A 13,979-nucleotide genomic window follows, 5' to 3' on the forward strand; every position below is an offset into this window, starting at 1 on the left:
ATGAGGAGTTGCCCAAAATGATTTCAATATAAAACATCAAACGTGTTTTAATTGTGGCACTCCCGGTCATATTGCTAGAAACTGTCCACATCATCCATATGTTTCATATTATGGATTTTATCAGAGGAATATGTCCTATATGCCTCATAATTCACACAGACAAAGATTCAGGCATAATCAGGCTAATCCCTCTGACGATGATTGGAACCGAAAAAAATCTGGCTGGCTTAGTCCTAATCAGACCAAGCCTGACATGTTTCGCAATAGGGTTAGAAAAGGCGCTTCGGTTCAAAAACGAACGCGCATTCTAAACCGAAATGGGTGGAGAAGACAAAATCGTGTCCTTCTAATCCAAAAACACCGGAGATGAAGTCAACCATTTGTACTTATAATGCCAAATCTTACAATGGTAGACATAAATGGTTGCCTAAATCTCCGGTAAAAGAGTCTGCAAACCAAATGTTCGATGATCAAAAGGACATGTCATGGAAACCCGTGACAACTTTGGATGACTTAGGGTCACCTAGTGTAACTATGGACTGGGTACCAACGTCTAATTAATCCCGCGCTTTGTGCAGGGACAGCTATGGAGGAATATCATCAGACCTTGGTATGTTGATAGTGGCTGTTCCAGGCATATGACAGGAGACATTTCACAACTACATGAAATTCAAACATGTAATGGTGGGTATGTGTCCTTTGTTGGAGAAGAGAAAGGGAAGATTACTCAAAGGGGTACTGTAAGTAACGGTGTTCTAAAATTCGAAAATGTCAATTTTGTTCCAAAATTGAAGCACAGCTTGTTGAGTGTGTCACAAATCTGTGATAAAGATTTTTCATCTCATTTTACTAAGAAGGAGTGTTTGATTTTGAAACCTGGTATAATCATACCAGAAGACTGGATTCTTGTTCGATCACAAAGAAAAGATAATGCTTATGTGATCGACATGAACAAAAATGTTCTTGATGAAATAACTTGCTTGTTTTCGAAATTGTCAGAACATAATGTCATGCTATGGCATCGTCGTCTTGGTAATGCTAAAACTAAAAATTTGAATCGTCTTGCTAAAAATGATTTGGTACGTGGTCTACCTATTAAAGATTTTGTGACTATTGATAAATGTCTAGCTTGTTCCTTGGGTAAACATCATCGAAAAACTCAAAACTGATTAATACCATTTCATCAGTCTTTCAATTGTTACATATGGATCTTTTTAGACCAGTTCATGTCGAGTCTTTCTCGCAGCTCTTATTGTCTTGTTATTACTGATGACTACTCAGGTTTTACTTAGGTGTTTTTCTTGTCAAATAAGAGTGAAACTGCATATTTGATCAAGAAGTTTATTGTGCTTATGGAGAAGCAACTGAATGTGAAGTTGAAGGGAATACGTTGTGATAACGGTACAGATTTCAAGAATGCATCATTAAATCATTTTTGTTCAGAAAGGGGGGGTTCTCCGTCAATACAGTTCAGCACGGACACCACAACAGAATGGTATGGCTAAAAGGAGAAACATAACTCTTATCGAAGCGGAAAGGACTATGTTGTGTGATTCTAAGCTGCCACTGTTTTTTTGGGCAGAAGCTATTAATACGGCCTGTTATGTTCAGAATCGGGTGATAAACAACAAATCTCAAATGATAACTCCATATGAGATTGTCTATGATCATAAGCCTACTATTGCACATTTCAGTGCATTTGGTTGTCCATGCACCCTACTGAATCTTGAGTCTATTCCGAAATTTGGGGCCAAAGCTGATGATTGTTACTTTGTTAGTTATGCGGGTCATACAGCCTACATGGTCTACAACAAGTCAACCAAGCAGATCCTAGAGTCATATGATGTTCGTTGGTTGGAAGAAAATGAGACCATGCTCGTGTTGGTCCAGATTGGCTATTCGATTACAATGAACTTTTCAAACCATTCAATGTTCTAGCGGTCATCAATACAGAACCTTCAGGTAGTGCTACAGTGGATGCTGGGAAAGATGACCCACATGCAGTATCACACATATCTCCACTTCTGGATGATGATGTCACAGAACCAGTTAATGACGACACACCTGCATCCATTACTCAGCCGAAAGAAGTTCCAGAAACAGAATACTCGCATAATTCATCTGAAGATGCTGCAACAGTTGAGGGGGGAGTCCTATTCGTCAGATTTTCGGGAGCACACTATTTCCCGATGCCATTCCAAATGAATATGTCGCCAGCACTTCGTACTCACATAGTAAATCGACCTCTGGATGGAAGAACCCTCTTACTGACATTGATGTAAACTTGTCAAACTTGCACTCTACCGGTGATGTTTTCGATCAATTAGTTCCTTCGAGGATTCAGAAAAATCATCCAATTGAGAAAGTCATAAGTCCCCTTGAAACGGGCGTGTCCACCAGAAGTCAGACAGGACACATAAATAGCTGTTTATTCTCCTGTTTCATCTCTCAGATTGAGCCAAAGGCGGTAGAAATGGCCCTTCAGGAACTAAGTTGGGTTGATGCTATGCATGAAGAGTTGAATCAGTTTGATAAGTTGAAGGTTTGTAGATTGGTTGAGTTACCGGAAGGAAAGAAAGCACTTGACACGAGATAGGTCTTCCGAAACTAGAAAGATGACTCAGGGGTTATTGTTCGAAACAAGGCACGATTGGTAGTTCGTGGTTTACGTCAAGTTGAGGGATTAGATTACACTGAAGTCTATGCTCCAGTGGCTAGACTTGAAGCCATTAGATTTTTTCTGGCCTACACGTCATTCATGGGTTTCACAGTCTATCATATGGATGTTAAGATCGCATTTCTATACGGTGAAGTCAAAGAAGAGATCTACGTGGATCAGCCACTAGGTTTCGTTGATAGGTTTCGTTGATTCCAAGAAACCAAATCATGTCTACAAGTTAGATAAGGCATTGTATGGGTTACATCAGTCTCCTCGGGCATGATATGCTACACTGACCGCACATCTTCTAGATCATGGTTACAAGTGAGGGACCATTGATCAAACCTTGTTCCGTAAAACTGTTGGAAAAGATTTGATTCTAGTACAGATCTATGTGGATGATATTATTTTTGGGTCCGCCAATGCTGACTTGTGTGCAGAATTTGAAGGAGTAATGAAGAAAAGGTTTGAGATGAGTTCGTTGGGTGAAATCACCACGTTTTTGGGGTTACAGGTTCGCCAAAGCTCGGCGGGATTTTATTGCATCAAGGGAAGTATGTTGAGGATATGCTCGCTACGTTTGAATTTCAAGATTCCAAGGGTGCTAACACTCCCATGGCAGAAAGGCCCCTATTGTCACCTGATCCGTAAGGGAGTCCGGTAGATTAAACTTACTATAGATCGATGATCGGGTCCTTGATGTATCTCACTGCCAGTCGCCCAAACATCATGTTTACAGTCTGTCAATATGCTTGTTTCCTGGCTAATCCTAAACTTTCTCATTTAATTGCAAATAAACGTATTTTTAAATATCTGAAGGGACAACCGAAGTTAGGTCTTTGGTATTCCAAAAACTCATAATTTGATCTTTATGCTTTTGCTAATAGCAATTATGGTGGAGATAACATTTGAAGGAAATCCACATCTGTCGGATGACAGTTTTTAGGAGATTGTCGCATTTCATGGCAGTGTAAGAAACAACAAACGGTTTCCACTTCGACTGCCGATGCGGAGTATGTTGCTGCATCAACCTGCAGCTTACAGATTATCTGGATGCAAAACCAACTGCTGGATTACGGTTTGGAATTTCTTGATACCCCTATATTTTGTGATAATGATGTTGCTATTACATTAAGAATCTGGTTCAACACTCTAAAACCAAGCACATCGACATTAAAATTCATTTTATTCGTGACTGTTACGACCGAAAATTGATTCATCTTGAACAAATTCACACTGATAATAACGTGGCGGACTTATTTACAAAACCGGTCGGAACAGCCAAATTTAATGTGCTTGTAAGTTTTCTTAAAATGCTCCGTTTCGAGGATTGAGTCTTTTTTAGGGTAAATTTGTACATATTTTATGTTTTGCACAAATTTAGGGGGAGAAAAATTAAAAAATTCAAAAAGAGTGTGTGTGCATTTAAACTTCACTCTCGCTTAAAATTATGTCGGCTGCTCAAGTTTGAAGAACATATACTTGTATATGTTTGGTCCGGTGATCTACTTGTAGATCCACAGGATAGCCATTTATCTAATGACTGAAAACATCCGGGGCGATTGTGATGTGTTTTTGTGTTTTGAATTCTTTCACTTAAAATTATATCGGTAATTCCAAGTTGGAGGGACACGCATTCTCATATGTGTTTTGGTCTTGTTAACCACCAGTGGTCATACGGGATAGCCATTTACCTGAAAACTGAAGAGTGACCTGGTGACTGAGTTCTTAACATGTGTATCTTCTGTAACTCTCTGGGAAGTGATATGATTATTCAGTTAACAGCTTTTTAGATGTTCCAAAATATTTTCAAATGAAAATTAATCCAACCTGTGGAAAATGATAGATAAATTCTTTTTGTGTGCCTAACGGATGAAGTTATTAAGCTTAAAAGTCTAGAACAGTCATTGATTTGTATGGTAGCTTTCCATGATGCATAAAAGTAGAAGTGACATAAACTAAATATGCTGAGCTTACTGTGGAGAGTCATTTTGAAGACATGTGCATGTCTCCATATACATCTCTCCGAATGATAGGCAGAAAAGCGATTATCCAGTCATACACGAGCCCGTTAGTATCTTGATCACCAAAAATATTGTGTTGTCTTACTGTAGTGATCCACATTCGGGACATACAGGTGCTTAGTTGTTATTATAAAATAAAAAAAATTGATGAATGATGTTGAGTAGTTGTGTATGTATAATTTGTGATGTTGTCTTTCAATAAGCTTAAAGATTAAAGTTTTATTGCTTTCTAAAATTTTTGATCAAGCACTAGGGGGTTGAAGTCAAATTGGGGTGATCTAGGAAAGCCAAATACACTTTGAGAAGAGATAGAAGGAATCACATGTCCATGAGTAATGTCCATCTAAGCTTTATGCCGAACTGAACCTAATTCATATCAATGATGCAATGAAAATCATGCTAAGTTCGTTATACCTGCTATCAGCATATCTCTTTATATCATAATAATGCTGAACATGAATCCTAGTGACAGCATCTTAAACAATATGATTTCATGTTCGGATCTTTTCATAAAAGGCGACGTTCTTATAAAAACTGAAATTTGATCCCAAATTTGTAAAATTCAAAAGGATAGTTTTTTCGTGTTAATTTTATTTTTATTCCTGTTTTGCTTTGCTTTATTTGTTTTATCTCAAAACTACTCTCCTCGAAACGTGTGATTTAACTGGGTCGTTTTCAATGTGTTTAAACTGTTTTGTGTTGACTGTCATTTATGAGTTGATATGATTTTGGGCTGAACAAATGGTTTGGGCTTGTTTAGGGTTTCTCGGCCCATATCTGTTGGGGTATAAGTAAACCCCAACCTCAATTATTATCCTCATTACATTCAAAACTCCTTCAAAACCCATCTTTCCTCTCAAACCATCCAGCCGAGAACTCCCCTTGCATAAGCTAATCACATTCTAAGTTTACTTGGTATTCTTTGATCGATTCAAAGGTAATGAGAAAGATTTCTAAACTGATTTTCTTGTGAGATGTAAGGATTCATGGATGGATTGATAGATGGATCTCTTATGATAGTAGGGGATATGGAAAGTTCTGATTATGTTCGCATCAACGATTGGAGCCTGTTATGGTTGGTGGGTCACGAGTATGTTGCAGGTTTAATGGGGTTCTTGGCAATCTCGAAGAAGACAGCTCATGTTTCAAGAAGGAAGTTGAAAGGGTTTTCTATCTCTAGCTGTAAAACAATTAAAGGGTTCTTGGTAGACTTTCGTTGACCGAGATCTCCCAATCTTGACCAAGAACGCATGTTCTCGGTTGACTTTCGTTGACCGAAATCGCTGTCCTTGACCGAGAACTCGCGTTCTCGGTTAATCTTGACAGAGATCACAAAGAGTTCATTAGCCATTGACCGAAAACCCCATGGTTGACCAAAATCTCCTTTTGAGACAGAAAACTCCTGATGGACTGAAATATATTAAAATATTATTATTTTTCTTCACTTATGGTCCACCTAATGTGATTTTGTCATCATTGGCCCTTTATGTTTTCAAACCTAACTAACTTGCTTTAAAATATAACTATAGTCAAGTTTGTCTTTACTAACTTGATTCGTTTGGTGCAGTAATGGCTGATCAGACTCCCTTAAAGTTCGTTGACACTCATAATATAGCTGGACACTTGTTTGATCTCCCTCCAACACACAAGGAGTTCAAGTCTATGATAGTTGGCCTTAACACCTGCAGAATTTCTCACGCCTTACGAGAAAATCCTGTCATCTGCAGGAAAATGATCACTAATTTTTTGAATAACGCCTCGATCAACCAGCGAGGACAAGGTGAAGTTGTGTCGATATACTCCAAAGTACAAAAGAAGCCAGTCGTCATCACAGATCCCATCATACGGGAGGTGCTTTTGTTTGAGGATAAACTTGATTACCCAACGGAATATTTAACTGCTGAAATCTCCGAGGTTCTCACACGAATGGGATATGAGGGCTCCTATCCTCCATCAATCATGAAATTATTTCACCCGTACTGGAGATTCTTGATACACACGTTTTCACCCGTAAGGGAGGTTCTGACGAAATAAGCCACACGCAGATGTCGGCTATAGTTGCTCTGTTCATGTATTGGAATTTCAACTATTCCAAGCTCGTCTTTGATGAGATGATGAGCAACTTGAAAGGGAAGAAGAAGGAGATGTTTCTTATGTATCCTTGATTTTTACAGATGATTTTTGACTCTCATTACACTGACCTTGTCAAATCTGTTGAAACATTAGATATGAAGTCGATGGGACCCAACACTTTTGGGTTGATGAAATAGTCCAGGAAATGATCAAAGATCGGTTATCAGGGCCTTCATGCTTTGGTTAAATTTGGCCACTTTGCCGAAATAGAAGTTGCTCCTGCTATTGCTCAAGTGGCTGAAGAACGTGCAGCGCCAACTCAAAGGCATGTTGCTACTTGAGATCTCTGATGATGAAGATGAAGAGACAGAACACCGAGACACCGTTAGTGCTACGACTGCTGAGCAACTAGCGGATTTTGAGACTTTTAAAGAATTACTACTGTCAACTGCTTTGAAGCTTCCTCAATCAGCTGCTGTAAATGAAGATAATGATGATATCCCTGAGGAACCAGCCGCCGATCTCATACCACATAAACGAAGGAAGAAAGATCCTATAACTGGCGTGCTGGTCACTGAACATGAAACAACCACTCGCCAACAACAACATGCCCACAATAAGAATCACATCAGCCTGAGTCGATTGCTCCTGAGACTCATGTTGATCCAAGCCCATTCACTGCTGAGCCTCAAACTCAAGACCAGATTTTTGACAATATTGCCCGTGAGTTTGAATTTGAGGCTGATTTTCAACATACTGATGCTCCCTCTGGCTCATTTGGCACAGTCAATCAAGGTCAGTCAAATTCTGGTGTTTCTAATAAGGTTGCTCAGATTCTTGCTATGCAAGAAAAATTTCTACAGAACAAAGGCAAGGGAATTGTGCTTGAAGATGCTCCCGTTGATGTACAAGCTCTTCAATGTCGAGTCTCTGAACTCGAACAAGGCTCTGTTGTCAAAGATGTATGCATCCAAGAGCTAGAAGCTGGTAACTCCGATAAAGATTCCAAGATTAAAGAGCTTCAGTCCAACATGGGAGAACTAATTGCTATTTATCTAGATCTCCAACAAAAACTTGTTCAAAAGTTTGGAGATGAATTCAAGAGCAGTAATGATGTAATTTCAAAGATGTCCAACGCTGATCAAGGTGGTAGCTCTACTGTTCGTCCCGTTGAAAACATAGATGAATCTGAGACGCTAAAACAGTATATGTCTGCACCTCCAATTACCAAAGAGAAGTCAGATAGAATTCAGAAGAAGCTGCTGGTGATGAAAAACTACAATCAGAATGTTGAGTCATCCGATCACACAGACAGGTTTGTTGTCACCTTTTCAGATAGTTTCTTAGATAAATATGGTGATCGATCTTGAGTTGTGTCATGGGGTTTTGATGCTGAAAAGAGCATGTGGTGGGTCAAACGGAAGTACGGGACCACCGAGTACTATAAGAAGATGAAAGACTTTAGATCTTGGACTAAGGTGGATATCAATGACCTGATAAACTCTCCATTCCACAACCCAACAAATGATAAACGTGGTAGATATTTCTAGAACTTTCTGAAAACCAAGATGATAAAGGCTTTCCATACATGTCAACTGCATAATCTTTCTTAAAGAAAGCAAAGGGGGTCAAGGATCCAAAGATAGGAAAGACAATGGTCAGTGTTATGTGGCCTGCTACAAAGAAGGACACTCATATTCCTGTGCCTAAAGTTATTCCAGATGGTACTTTGGATAACATGACATTCTAGATGTATGATTGTGAGACAGCCACCGTTGTTGTACGTTTGCAGAAAGGCAAAGGGCAGTTCAGATTTGTTGATCCAAAAGACGTGGTAAAGCATGGAGAGAAAGACATCAAGACCCTCAGTACATTTCAGATAATATCTGATCCGATCTTCGAAACGGCTGCAAAAGAATTTACAAGTATGGCAGCCTCTATTATCAGGTGCAAGTTTTGGGTAGGTGCTTTGAAAGACGTTGTTATTGATTATATGGAGCATGACTGAGAACCAAGCTACAAACCAAGGGGGAGATTGTTGGGCCTAGTTAATTGGTTTGTACTTAGTTTTTTTGGGCTGCTTATGTAAATCGAGATCCCTTTGAATCTCAATGGGCTTTGGGTTATGTTGGGCTAGTAGGTTGAGCACCCTATATATAGAGCTTATTGTATATGGTTGCGGGTGGTTCATGAAGTTGTGTTTTTTTGCTATCTAAGGGTTATTCTAGATGTGTTTGTATTGATAGTGCTTAAGCACCCGAAGTTCAATACAACATGTGTTTTGAAGCAATTCTCAGTGTTCTACGTGTTTGTGTTTCGTGTTCTTGAATCATCTAGTGTTGGAATTCCGCACCAACACCTAGATTTGTTGATATCATAATTGAAAGATCCGTCTTGGACCTTATAGTGTAGTTTGCTCGAACTAACACTAAGAAGACTTCTAAAAGATAACTTTGTTCGTTGTGTAAAATACCTTTCTTGAATTATGTCTAGGCTTGCTCGAAGGCTAAGTTTGCTCGTTTTTCTTACTTAGCCTTTTATGAGGAGGTTGAGATGATTCCGGTCTTCCTTTTATCGAATATTGATCCCAACACTTTGTAAGAGTAAAACTTTTTTAATGATAGAAAAATTTCAAGATAAAAAATTATCAATTTTCCCTGTTGAAAGGTTCATTCGCGTCGCGCTAAGAGTCTCAATGTTGTTCCTTCGCGCTACGCGAAGGATAAACAATTTGTACGTGATATTATTGCTTCGAGCTATGTGAACCACTCTCTCGGCAATCATCCGTGACGATTAAAGTGAATAAGTTTTTAGAAAAAAATATGAATGAAATTTTTTTAGAAAAAAATCGTCTGTGCCGCTAAAGAGTAAAAATTTTTGATAGCTAGAAAAATTTCAAGATATAAAATCATCAATTTTCCCTGTTAAAAGGTTCATTCGCGTCGCGCTAAGAGTCTCAATGTTGTTCCTTCACGCTACGCGAAGGATAAACAATTTGTACGTGATATTATTAGGGGTGAGCAAGATAAGGGTCGGACCCTTGAAACCCGGTTACCCGACTCTTAAAACCCTTAATTAGACCCGAATAAATAATATGGTTCGGGTAAAGGGTATTTAAATTTCATCTTAAAGGGTAAAAGGGTTTCAAGGGTCCGACCCTTTTTCAAACCCTTGACCCGTTTACTAGATAGATATACATCAGATTCAAGATTAATATGAAATTTATGAAAGGTTTGTATTTCATATATGATTCATTAGAAATTTCCAACTACTAATAAAAATAAAAATAAATGGCCATACTACTGAATGGAAACATATATATGGAAATCACTGAATTGTTCTCTACAAGGAATTTGTGAATGTGGATATTGTTTGCACAAGTTCAAATGATTGATAAACTTTCGAAGCTAGACTTTACTATGTTATTAAATGAAAGTATAATTGTTTTAGGATTTATATATCAATGTCATTTATGAGATATGCAACTAGTAAATGCAGAAAAAGGAGATGTGATTACTGCCTTAAAGGGTAAAGGGGAGGAACCCTTGAAACCCTTATTTATACTCGACCCTTTTTTGTGTTAGAGAGTAGGGTCTCGGGTCCACGTTTCTTCCTAAATGGGTAAAGGGTCCGGGTAGGGTATTAGGTAAAAGGGTAGGGTCTTACCCTTTGAACAGTCCTAGATATTATTGCTTCGCGCTATGTGAACCACTCTCTCAGCAATCTTCCGCGACACTCAAAGTGAATGAATTTTTTAGAAAATAATATGTTATGCAACTGTCCCCACCACCATCACATCACCGACACTAAACCCTAATCCAAACCCACCACCACTGCCACCCTTATCCAGAACCACCACCACCGCCTTTATCCCTATAACATATAACAACACCACCGCCCTTCTTTCTCTCTCTCTCTCTGTCTCTCTCTCTCCACAACAACATCCATAATCACCATACACCACTACCGTACACCTTCAGCACTACAGTCGTCGCCCATAGCTTCACCACCATCACAATCCCTCATCTCTTATTGTACTCTTGTGTTTTGAGTGCTAAGAGTTATGTTATGTTTATGTTTACTTCGTTGATTGATTATTCGTATCAAGCGAGTAATTAGCAAGGTGTCGGGTTAAACGGATCAGGATTTTAAATGTTTATTAAATCTGAACAGAGCTGTTTGTCGGGGTGTAATCCGGTTGACTGTTGAGTTTGCTAGTTGTTAAAAATTTGTGGAGATAGTTTACATGTGTTTATTTGTGAACAAAGACAGCGGTTTTTAGGTTGTGAAGTGGTTAATGGGGTAAGATGTTTTAAAACCCGGGCGCGGGAATGTTTTTTTATATGTTTTATCTTAATATCATGATAATGAAATTGCTAATGAGCTAAGAAAGCCAATCATAAAATTGATGAATATTAGATTTCTTTTTCGAATGTAAATGAGCCTAGGTAGTACATGGTTAACCCGTGATATTAAGGTTCCATGTCCTTAGTTAGTTTGTCGTTTCGTTAAATAGTTGGGAATGATTTCTATTAACCAAACTTTAAAATAATAAAGTTTAACACCCCAGACTCAATCTCAATTAGGATAGTCACGCAAACCTCCGATATTGTATCAGAACAGGGAGCAAATATTCCATCTTTGAGATTTAAACATGGCAAAATTATATAAGTCGTCGTTTGGTTATAGGCTCAGGGTTTGTCATATTAGTTCGTAGATTTAGCTAGTCTACGAGGGATCATTGTATTTGTTTCAATAATTTATCGTATACTTATTTGTGAACTAATCCAACGATTTATGAAAACGTGATTTCATACCAAGTCTTAAAACATGTGATCTCACCAACCATTGTGTTGACCTTTTAAAACGTATGTTTTTTAGGGAATTAACAACACACACAAGGAATCATGGAGACGGGACCTCAATGCATAATTAGGATACCTTTTTGGAGCGATTTCGCTAGCTTGTATAACCCTATCAATGTTTAGGGTCATATACGAGAAATCTCCTTTTTGTCTTTATTAAATTTTGTTTGAAAAAAAGTTATGGTTTGTAAACACGTTTTAAAATTAGTGGGATCCTAATACATGTGTGTTGGCGATAATTACATGCTTACGGTATACATGACCTCACGCGCCCGCGCTTCTATTTTGGCGTGGTGTGACGGATTGGTATCTGAGCCATTGGTTATAGTGAACTAGAAGGTCTAGTCTATAACTGGTGACATTACGTATATACGTTTACAGACATTACGTATCATTTTATAGTACATATATTGTTGTCACAAAGAGTTGTCCTCATCATTCACTCGATCCGTATATCAACTGATGTTGCGAACAACCCTTAGTCACTTCGTGATTTGTGACGCACTACTCTAGTAACTCGTGCCAACCCCTCATGCCGGAAAGTAGTTGGACTGCACCCGAGTGGTGGCGTGAGAAAATTTCCCTAAACGCCTAGGTTCCGGAATGACTCGACGGCCTCAATGTACCCTTATGGTATAATTATCGGAAACTCTAGTAATTGATACAATGTTATCGTAAAGAGTGAATGATTAAGAAACGTTCCATGACACTACGATACGGAGCTGGAAATCGGGCACACGACCGTATGGTGCACCTGGAATACTTGTGGTCGTATATTACCCAAGAGAACGCCACATCAATATCTATTTGAATTTTACGTGAAGACGTAGAGGCTAACATACGCAAACTTGAATACTATTCTTATGGTGTTCAAATTCAATTATTCATGTAAAATCCAATCTTGAGGATGCATCTAGATGAACTCTTCCTGATCATTCTATCCGCTACAACTTCAGCCCCTAAATATTGATAATTATTTTACTGTCCATAACTCAGTTTTAGCATGTGATAATGAAACCAAATGGACACTTTTGTTCCCACATTTGTAGGTCCATCTATGGAAGACACTGGGGTGACCATGTAGAGCATATTATCATCACGGGTGCACAAGTAATGATAAGGTGCAATCCATGAGAATCCAAGTGACCTTCATAGCTCGAACTTATGTTTAAATTATTTCAAAATCATATTTTCTTTAATCAAGATTCGCTTTCCAAGTAAAACTAGTGTCCTTTAGGGTAATCGTGAAAACACCTTGCGATACCTCAGTATATCTCTAATTACTTACAATGTTTGACATTTTAGTCTGCTATCGTGTATGGCCAAAATTCGTTAATATCATCAACAAAACTAACAAGGTACCCTATTATGATTATTCCTCTACTTTTGGGCCTTTGTACCCATGCTGACTTCGGAAATGATTCATGGCGATTACTACGGTGTGAAGTAATAGTAAAGAATTTTTTTCCTTTCATAACCTATGCCTCCATGAATTTTACATTTGCTCCCTGGTATGGCACACGTCACTTGGTTACTCCACTAGCTATCTTCATCCGATGTTTATAAAAGGTTTCTCGTAATCATATTATAAATTGAGTAACACGACCTAAGTGTTCAATTTGTTGAATGACACAATACAACAGAAATTTCGTCATTGCGCCTGTATATGGAATCTCACCCTTCGAAGTAAAACTTTTCGCACACGCTTCGTGGTAGCTTTTTAACGGTCAAAACTCTCTTGGCACGGGCAATCACCAAGAATGTATACAACATAGTCTTGTAACGCCTAACAGTTCGAATGTACTTTGTCTTTGTTGCAGCTTTCTACCATGTTGCAATCTGCCTTGATAAAACTTTATTGTTTCCATCGGCTTACGTCATTACATAGATTTCAATACTTTTAAACACATTCCTAGCACTGTTGGTGTCCGATATTCCTAGTGGTTATAAATATCTCTTCAACATTCTCTAATCACATGATAAAATAAGTGTTAATTCCATGGACAACATTTCAATTTACAAGCATCAACGAATTTCTTCATTCTTCATGATAATAGGACTCACCGTGTGTTATTGTGATGATCGCTAACCAGTCACACCTAATTTTGATAAGAGATGATTTCATCCACTGATGCTTATCATAACCTTATGTATCAAGCTTATTCATTTTTCTCTTACATCCCATTCGAATTGCTAGGTATGTTTCTCTCAAATCTAGCCCTACTTATTGTTATTTCGACCTTCATGTGGCAGTCAAGTTCTAAACACCTTTACAAAGTACTAGTTTTATTTAAGATTTTAAACTAGATCGATACAAGGAATTTATTAAAAAAATATTCTTGTTTAAATCGTATGATT

The sequence above is a fragment of the Bidens hawaiensis genome, unplaced genomic scaffold, assembly GCF_021521415.1.
Source record: "Bidens hawaiensis isolate Kalapana, Puna unplaced genomic scaffold, B.hawaiensis_p1.1 tig00002442_1, whole genome shotgun sequence".
Lineage (NCBI taxonomy): Eukaryota > Viridiplantae > Streptophyta > Magnoliopsida > Asterales > Asteraceae > Bidens > Bidens hawaiensis.